A 10,208-nucleotide genomic window follows, 5' to 3' on the forward strand; every position below is an offset into this window, starting at 1 on the left:
GTAGAGGAGTAGAAAGTTGAATACAATGTTTTCTCTTGGAATTGGAGTTCTATAGCCAATGACAAGTCATGCCTTAGGCATGAAAACGTTGTTGAATGTGTGTGTGTGTGTGTGTGTGTGTGTGTGTGTGTGTGTGTGTGCCCACATACCAATCCTGGGGCTTAAACTCAGGGCCTAGGTGTTGTCCCTGGACTTTTTTTGTTCAAAGTTAGTGCTATACCATTTGGGCCACAGCTCCAATTCCAGCTTTTTAGTAGTTTACTCTTGCCCAGGCTGGCTTCAAATCCCAACCCTCAGATCTCAGCCTCCTGAGTAGCTAAGGTTACAGGCATAAGACACTGGTACCTGGTGCATTGTTGCAATTTTTAAAAGCCTCTTCCCCCTTACCCATAGTAGTTCAGCCAGCACTCCCAGCATTTAGGATGAAACCGATTTCAAAGCAGAAAGCAGGGGAAATCAACCAGGCACCATGACTGTGGTGCGTGGATCATGACTGTAATCCTAGCTATACAGGAGGCTGATATCTTGAGTTATCTTGGTTCAAACTCAGCCCAGGCAGAAAAATCTGTGAGACCCTTATCTCCAGTAATTACCAAAAAGCTGGAAGTGGAGCTGTGGCTCAAGTGGAAGAATGTCAACCTTACACAAAAAATAAGGGACAGTGCATAGGCCCTGAGTTCAAGCCCAAGTACCAGCACAAAAATGCAGAAGTCATATTTTTCCTACATTAACTGTCTCACCCCACTCCCAGTACCAGCTGTCAGCCATCAACAATGTACCCAGCAGACTCATCAGACAAAATGGAGTCTGTTTCATCAAGTTCCTATTTTCACATTGAGCCCTCTGTGTCTTGAGGAACACTATTGTTCTTTGAACCTCTGTCTCTTTCTGGCTGTCTCATGCTGAAGGATTAAAAAACAGTTATGTTTTGAGAGCGGAGAAGCCACATCGGTGGCTTTCCTTCTTCCTGCCCTACCAGTTGTCTTTCAGTTTGGGTAACCCTTACAGCCCCCTTCCCCTCCTGGCACACAGGTGAAGAACTGGGAAAGAAAAGGTACCCACTGGAAGCAGACACACCCTTACCAATTTGTCTTGTTATATTTTAAATGTGGAAATCCGAATATCCTGAACATGGTCAAGGTCTCCTGAATCTGTCAATGGAAGATGGATGAAGGATTCCTTCATCTCCCCAATTTCCTCACAGAATCATAGGTCCTTGAGATCCACAGGTGAAAAATAATGTTCAGAGAGCTGCACTAGGTGAAAGTTTTAGCAAAGGTTTATTTTAGTATAACAAGGTAAAAGTAAGGTTAAGGTTTCTTTATACTAAAATAGTCTAGTATAGCAAGGTTAAATAAATGCATTAGCCTGTCCTGTCTCTTCCTGCTCCCCATGTTAGGAAACAGGAGTTACAAACAATCCAAATGGAAGCCATAATCTTAAATTGGGGTAATACACATGGTTCTTGTAAGGTTCACCAACATAATGTAAGGTTCCCCGGAAAGAGACTGTCAGGCAGAAGAGTTTATTGGGGGGAGAGCATACTGTTGGCCTGCACAAGATAAAGGTATGCGGGGGCTGTACCAGATGGAGGGTACAGGGGATGCAAGGGATGCAGGGGAAGGGAAAGGAAAGGAGGAACTAATGATGGAGACTGACTACACAGGAAGAGAGCAGGAAGGAGGTGTGGCCACAGCAAAGGGCGTGGTAGGAGACTCGTGATCTCAGCCATGACCTGGAGGCACCTCCTACTGCCCACAGGTGGGCCAGTTACCTGGGTGGGGCAAGGACAGCTAGGAAAGGGTCCATTTTTCTCCCTGGGTGGACCTAACAGTTTTCTAAGCAGCCCCCAATACTTAGGCAATGGTTCTGGGTAGACAAGATAGGTTCCACTTATTCTAAAATATCAAGATGTTTTGGGGACTACCCAAACATAGGCATTATGGGCTGGCAGTTAACTAAATTTCCTTTTCTCAGATTAGCTTTTTATCTTTTCTGTCTTTACTTGCATCTGCCCAGAGTTGCCAGGTTTTCAAAGGAGAGGACAGATTTACATAGATAATACCACCAGCCTCCTCCCCACCTCCTCCCACCCCCTGCTCTGTAATTTAGCATTGAAATGGAGAAATGTTTAACTTTGTTGCTTGCTTCTGTGTTCAGTCTTGCCTTTTTTTTTTTGCCAGTCCTCAAGGCCTGGACACTGTCCCTGAGCTTCTTTTGTTCAAGGCTAGTACTCTACCACTTGACCCACAGTGCCACTTATGGCTTTTTCTGTTTATTTGGTACTGAGGAATCAAACCCAGGGCTTTATGCATGCTAGGCAAGCACTACCATTAAGCCACATACCAGCCTGAATCTTGCCCTTTTATGTTTATTAAAAAGAATACCATTTCCCTGTCTCCTTACCTATTTCTCCTGCTTGGCTTCTTTATATCTTGTTTCCTTTCCTACCAAGTAGAAAATACAAACCCAGTTTATACACACAGGGAATGGTGAGAAGGCAAGCCTCAGACAAAAATAGACATATAGTAGATAGATGGTTAGAAAGAGAAGAGAGAGTCTTGTGGGGAGAAAAAAACCTTTTATTGTTTCTCTTCAGTATGAAATTCAGGAACATGTAATACACTCAGAACAGTGCCCAGCGTGTTTCTAATTAAACGCCAGCTACGTGTCAGACACTGTGCTTTCATAAATATCATCTCACCTTCACTGCCCACCCCCTACTACCACCCAACAGCTAAGTCTTACCCGTACTCTAGTAAGTCTAGGCAAACTAGCATTCAGCATAATTAAATAACTTGGTTACCTGGCAGCTGGGCTTCAAATCCCTGTTTATCATTCAGCAAAAAGTTCAGAATTCTCCTCCTTCTTACCTTTATCTCCCCTCCTATCTTCCATTCATATGTTAGGATCCCAGAACAAAGCACATACAGTGGTACACTGGGTAATTAAAAGGCAGGTTTGATAAAGGGAATATTTAGTAAAGTGTAGGCGGCATTTGAACAAAGCAAGATGCAATACCTTAAGTGATTATAATTAGACTTTTACCTAGGCTGAAGAGAGGAGAGCAGTTACCAGAAACTAGAGGAGCCATCAAATCAGAGGTTGGCACTAGTAGAGGGATGCTACCAACCTGCAAGTGCACCAACCTACAAGAAGGAGCACAGAGAATAACCTCTTTCCTTCTTATCTTTTATCTGCTTCCCATATCTTACTGGTAAATCCAAACAGAAACCAAAGCACAGAAATATCTGCTTTATACGGCAGACAGGCTAACCTCATGGGACACAGCATATAATATGGAGACCTAGAGTAATAAACAGAAGATATGCTACATCCTACTGATTCTCTGCTATGTCCAACTTAAGTTACCTTGACAGGAATCTGGCAGGGATGAATTGAAAAGAACACAATTATATGGAAGCTAGAGTGTGATTTCTGGTATGGAGGATGTGTATGACTGTAAGAAAGAAGACATGGAGTACATTGGCCTGTTGTGTCTCTTCCCAGGTTTCTAGGTTATTGATGCTATCAGCATTGAGGCAACTGAGGCAGAGGTTGGGATATGTCAAGCTCAGATGAGTCATGTAGTTTTTTTCTATCTTCTTCCATCCCAGGGTCCTTGTATTCCCTTTCATCTTCTCTGCAATAAGTCATCAGTGCTCTTTCCTTTCCCTGAAATTCTTACCATCCAGAACCAGATGCATCTGTAACTTGTTAAGTAGACCTAGATCTGGATTAAAGCTAGAAAGCAGTTCCATACACGGAACACTGGAAGAATATCCACACCAGGGAAAGGAAAACAATTTCTTTTTGTCATTTCTAAAAGATGAGAGTTTCCAGCAAGGGGTGGGAGAAGGACTTAGGAGAGAAAAAGATGAAGATAATAAGAAAAGGAAGGATAAGAACAGATATAAGAACCCTGAGGAAAAAGAGCTGGCATAGAGGACTAGATGACAGGAAGAAGCTTTGATTCCTCCAGCTCTAAAGAGATAAAGTTGTGAGGCTGGGCAACTGCAATCCTAGGTACTCAGGAGGCTGAGATCTGAAGATTGTGATTCAAAGCCAGTGTAGACAAGAAAGCCCAGAGACTCTTTGTTAGTATTATGCTCACCTTTGATCCTCAGCTGCACCCAAATCTAGGCCCCCCCCCCATTCCTGGAATTTCCTCCATTCAGCTGGCCCCTCCCTCTCTCCCAGACCCACCTGAACTCCCATCTATCTCACTTCCTATCCCTCAGACCCTCCTGCTACCTGGATGGTGGCGGAGGCCATGTGCTCCCTCTTAGGGGAAATATGGCTCCTCTAATAAACCTTATAATAATCTTTCTCCTGTGCCTGCCTCCCTGCCTCTGTGTAGTCCCCTGGGATGGAGTGTGGGATCCTCTTTCACTTATCTTCAAATAACCAGCAAAAAGTGGTAGAGTCCAGCCTTGAATGAAAAAGCTAACGACAATGCGTAGGCCCTGAGTTCAAGCCCCAGTGTTTGGGGGGTGGGGGGTGGAAGAGATAACTAACTAAAAAGAGTTAAAAAATAAAAATAGCCAGATACTGTAGCATACACCTATAATTCCAGCACTCAGGAGGCTGAAGCAGGAAGATGAGAAGATTAGGAGTTCCAGGCTAGTCTGGGCTTTATAGCAAGACAGGAGGAGGAGGAGGAGGAGAAGGAGCCATAGCGAGGTGCCAGTGGCTCACGCCTGTAATCTAACTACTCAGGAGGCTGAGATCTGAGAATCGTCATTCAAAGCCAGCCTTGGCAGGAAGTCTATAAGACTCATCCCCAATTAACCATGAAAAAAGCCAGAATTGGAGCTGTGGTTCAAGTGGTAGAGTGCTAGCCTTGAGCAAAAAGCTTAGGGACAGCATCCAAGCCCTGGGTTCAAAAGGAAGACTTGTGGAATAGAAAAAGAGTTAAGAGGAAGCTAGTAGAATAATCAAAAGAGAATTTATGTGGACAATGTTCATGTCTTCTCAAACCTGTTCACCCTTCTCTACCCTTCATTCTCCACTCCCTAAGTAAACAGAACATCCTTCAAGAGTCAGGTTTCCATTTCTGCCACCAATAAATTGTTTTGTGAGGTAACCCTCTGGAACTCTGCTAATCTTCCCTCTGCTTTTTTTTTTTTTTTTGTCAGTCGTGGGGCTTGAACTCGGCCTGGGCACTGTCCCTGCCCTCTTCAGCTTAAGGTGAGCACTCTACTGCTTAAGCCACAGTGCCACTTCTGGTTTTCTAGAGGTTTATTGGAGGTAAGAGTATCACGGACTTTCCTGCCTGGGCTAGCTTTGAACCGTGATCCTCAGACCTCAGCCTCCTGAGTAGCTAGGATTACAGGCATGAACCAGCGCCCAGCAATTCCTCCCTCTGCTTTAAAGCTGAGAGTTTTATTTGGATATCACAGTTGTAAGATGTTATGAAGTGAGATGGAAATTACAAGAAAAACCACATTTTACAAATATTCTGGAGCAGGGTGAGAGGTCAGTCATATCAGGATAAGAACATCCAACAACAACAAAGTCCTGGAGTAATTTGTGAGGCACTGGGCCTGCCCTGAAAGAGTTTGGGACTTCTGGCCTCCTTCCTCACTGCAGGAAGTAGTTCCTCTTTCCTGGCTCCAAGCTGGTAAGAGTCCAAAGCACAGCATCCAGGAACTTGAGTGGGTTGGTATGTGCATGTGCACCAACCACCCATACATCCTCACATTCCCCCAAGGGCTATCTCTTGCCATGAGGAAAAGTGAGAAAAAGGTATATGGCAGGGATTACACCTAGGCACCAGACTGTGGGAATGTCTGCAGAATTGTGCTCTGAGTTTCTGTCTTTAGATTTGTCAAATGTCCGATACAATGTGCATCATACTTTTACCTCCAATTTGGAGGCAATTCTGGTGAGAATGAAGAGAGAGTAGGAATAAATTGCATTGTCCTGGGCACCATATAGTTCACCACACTCCTGGATTCTAATCAGACCAGACTCTTGACAGTCACCCATAACTCATGCCTGTCATCCTAGCTTCTTAGGAGGCTGGGATCTGAGAACCCCACCAGATAATCTGGGAGACTCATCTCCAATTAACTAGCAAAAAAGCCAGAAGTGGAGATGTGGCTCAAGTTGCAAAGTGACAGCCTAGATCAAAAAAAAGGGAAGCAAAAACAAGCAATCCTGAGCTTAAGCCCCAATGCTGGCACACACTGTGAAATCCAAAATTCTCAAGCTGAAACTTTAAGCCCTTTTAACACTGTTCTGTTTTATTCTCATTGCCATTGAATGTTCTGTTTGCTATCTTGAGCTTTAGTCTTTACAGTTTGTGAAGCACTTCTTCTGGGAATGAAGGAAAAGATAAGCAAGAGTCCTAAACCTGAAGCGGGGAGGGAGGGGTTAGGGTATGAGGGTGTAATGGTAGAGGGAGAGTATAAGTTTGAGTCATTACACCCTACCCCTGACCTCTGACCTCTGATCTTCAGAATGGACATAAGCTGTAGGCTATATCTTGCAGAACTTGCATATAAAGCTAATGGGCAGAATTACAAAAAACAACAGGGCTGTTGCACAGGAAAATTTAAGGAGGGCCTCCAGGAATTGAGTGAAATTATTAAGAAACATGCCAACCACAGGGAGGTGCTGTGTCTCCATGGGCTGCACCAGATATCTAAGACCAACAAAGTAGGTCAGTCAAGGACAGCAAATGCCTCCTCTCCCTACCCTTCCTACTAGCTTCCTTCTACCTAGCCATCTGCTAGTACAGACATCTGTAGGAAAGACAAGGCAATTGCCACCGGTTTCATACATTCATCTACATCACAAACAATACACATGAATGTAAAGTTCTTGCTCCCCTTCTATAATGTACAAGCTCTGCTTCTACCAGTAAAGTCTTACACTGGCTTCAATTCTTTTCCTTTTTTCCATGTGTTTTCCTGGGAACCAAATGACCCCAATGACTCCAGCTATGTCTTTTCTCTTCTTCAGCATGACATTCAGCACTTTTTGCTGCCTACCTTGCACACAGTTACATAATGTGAATTTAACAGCCAGTTCTATAACATTGCTGATGACCCAAAGCTCATGTCCTCCTCCTGACTCTCACCTACCACATTTAAAATAGATTCAGGCCACGCCCTGGTGACTCACATTTGTAATCATAGCTGGTCAAGAGGCTAAGATACAAAGAATCATAGTTCAGGGGCTGGGAAGGTGGCTCAGTGGTAGAGCGCTTGCCTTGCATGCATGAGGCCCTGGGTTCGATTCCTCAGCACCACATAAGCAAAAAGAAAAAAGCCAGAAGTGGCGCTGTGGCTCAAGTGGTAGAGCACTAGCCTTGAGCTGAGGGACAGTGCCCAGGCCCAGAGTTCAGGCCCCAGGACCGGACCAAAAAAAAAAAAAAAAAAAAAGAATCATGGTTCAAAGCCACCCCAGGGAGAAAAGTTATTAAGACTCCATTTCCAAAATAACCAGCAAAAAGCCAGGCTGAAGGCATGGCTTAAATAGTAGAGTATCGTTGAGCAAGTGAAGGCCCTGAGTTCAAACCCCAACACTGGATTTAAAAAAAAAACTACTCATAGGGGGAAAAGGGCAACTCAGTGATACAGGAAGTCTTGAACAAACCCATTCCCAAAAGTGCCATGAACATGTCCTGTTTCTCAGTTTCATCACCAGGACTAAGTGCCAGCTGCCTTGTCTGCAGCTCAGCTGCATTAAGGAAAGTTTGTCACTGATTTTTTTTTGTTGATTTTTGTTGTTGTTTTGGTGGTTTTTATTTCTCTTTTGCTGGTTCTGGGGCTTAAACTCAAGGCCTAGCACTATTCCTGAACTATTTCTTTTTTTTTTTTTGTCGGTCATGGGGCTTGAACTCTAGGCCTGGGCGCTGTCCCTCAGCTCTTCAGCTCAAGGCGAGCGCTCTACCACTTGAGCTACAGCGCCACTTCCGGTTTTCTAGTGGTTTATTGGAGATAGGAGTCTCACGGTCTTTCCTGCCCGGGCTGGCTTTGAACCGCGATTCTCATATCTCAGCCTCCTGAGTAGCTAGGATTACAGGCGTGAGCCACCAGCGCCCGGCTTTCCTGAACTATTTCACTCAAGGTTAGCATTCTACTGTTTGAGCCACAGCTCCAACTTCTAGCTTTTTGGTGGTTGGTTCCTAGGTTAGCTTTGAACCACAATGTTCAGATCTCAATTTCCTGAAAAGCTAAGATTTCAGATGTGAGCCACAGGCACCAGGCTAATTTTTTCTTTTAAGGAAGCAAAAATAATGACCATGTAATATCCTATTGCTGTAAAGTGCCTTCTCATTTTTACTTCTTGTGCCTCAAGAACCAAGAAACAGCTGGCAACAGCCACAAGATACCTGAATTCCACTTGCTGACTGTTCTTCATATTTGTTAAAAAAAGCTTATTAGAAAGCCAGGTGCCAGTGGCTCATGCCTGTAATCCTGGTTACTCAGGAGGCTGAGATCTGAGGATTAAGGTTCAAAGCCAGCCTGAGCAGAAAAGTCCCCATCAAAAAAGCTGGAAGTGAGCCGGGCGCTGGTGGCTCATGCCTGTAATCCTAGCTACTCAGGAGGCTGAGATCTGAGGATCACGGTTCAAAGCCAGCCCGGGCAGGAGAGACCGTGAGACTCCTATCTCCAATAAACCACCAGAAAACTGGAAGTGGCGCTGTAGCTCAAGTGGTAGAGCGCTCGCCTTGAGCTGAAGAGCTGAGGGACAGCGCCCAGGCCCAGAGTTCAAGCCCCATGACCGACAAAAAAAAAATAAAAAAAAAGCTGGAAGTGATGGGCTGGAAAGGTGGCTCAGTGGTAGAGCGCTTGCCTTGCATGCTTGAGGCCTGGTTTGATTCCTCAGCACCATGTAAGCAAAAAGAAAAAAGCCAGAAGTGGCATTGTGGCTCAAGTGGTAGAGTACTAGCCTTGAGCTGAAGAGCTGAGGGACAGCGCCCAGGCCCAGAGTTCAGGCCCATGACTGGACCAAAAAAAAAAAAAAAAACTGGAAGTGGCACTGTGGCTCAAGTAGTAGAGTGCTAGTCTTGACCACAAAGTGTCTAGGACAGTGCCCAGACCCTGAGTTCAAACCTCAGAGGTAAAAAAATAAAAACCAGGGGTAAAAAATAAAAAAGTTTCTTGGAGAACATGATTTAACTAGCTCTCAGATCCCTGGGACTCTGTGAAAGAAGAATTCTCAAGAGGAAAACTATTTTTGCTGTGACCCTTCTGACAGTCTTCCAAATGCTGTGAACTAAGAGCAGCCCAAACCTGATAACAACTTTATGAGACTTGGTCCACTAATTAAAATGAACCACCCATCTAAAACAGAGCCTAGGTAAGCCCTAGGAAAATGAATCAGGAGATATTGAGTAAAGTTTCAGTCAGTTTTCTATACTTCTTTCTCAAAGATGATATTGGTGGCACCACTTAAATTCTATGGCTTTTCTCAATAATCTGGACCAGATAAGGAAGTCTTCTTAGGACTAAGTAGCTCTTCTTTCCCAAACTCATGCCTATAATCCTAGCTTTTCAGGAGACTGAAATCTGAAGATCATGGTTCAAACCTAGCCCAAGCAGGAAAGACTGAGACCTTTTTTTTTTTTTTTTTTTTTGGGGGGGGGTCGGTCATGGGGCTTGAACTCTGGGCCTGAGTGCTGTCCCTCAGCTCTTCAGCTCAAGGTTAGTGCTCTACCACTTGAGCTACAGCACCACTTCCAAGACTGAGACTCTTTATCTCCAATAAACTACATAAAAACTGGAAGCAGAGCTGTGGCTCAAGTGGTAGAGTACTACCTTTGAGCAAAGAAGCTCAGGAACAGCACCCAAGCCCTGAGTTCAAGCCCCAGGACTGGCACACAAAAAAGAAGGGGTACTATTGGTAGTCAGTGTGCACATCTGTAATCCTAGCTACTTAGGAGCTGAGGTCTGAGAATTAAGATTCAAGACATCCTGAGCAGATATCTTATCTATAATTAACCAGCAAAAAGCTGGAAGTGGGGCTGTGGCCCATATACAGGGTGTCAACCTTGAATGAAAAGCCAGGAGCATGAGTCCCTAAGTTTCAGCCCCAGTACCAGCACATACGTGTGCACATAATACTATTAACAGAAAGAACAATGCTGTTTTACTGGAACAAAAGCCAGTTTCTGCCAGGCACTGGTAGCTCACACCTGTAATTCTAGCTACTCAGGAGGCTGAGATCTGAGGATCATGGTTCAAAGCCAGCCC

Source organism: Dipodomys spectabilis, unplaced genomic scaffold (assembly GCF_019054845.1).
Source record: "Dipodomys spectabilis isolate Male_0828 unplaced genomic scaffold, ASM1905484v1 ptg000054l, whole genome shotgun sequence".
Taxonomy (NCBI): Eukaryota; Metazoa; Chordata; class Mammalia; order Rodentia; family Heteromyidae; genus Dipodomys; species Dipodomys spectabilis.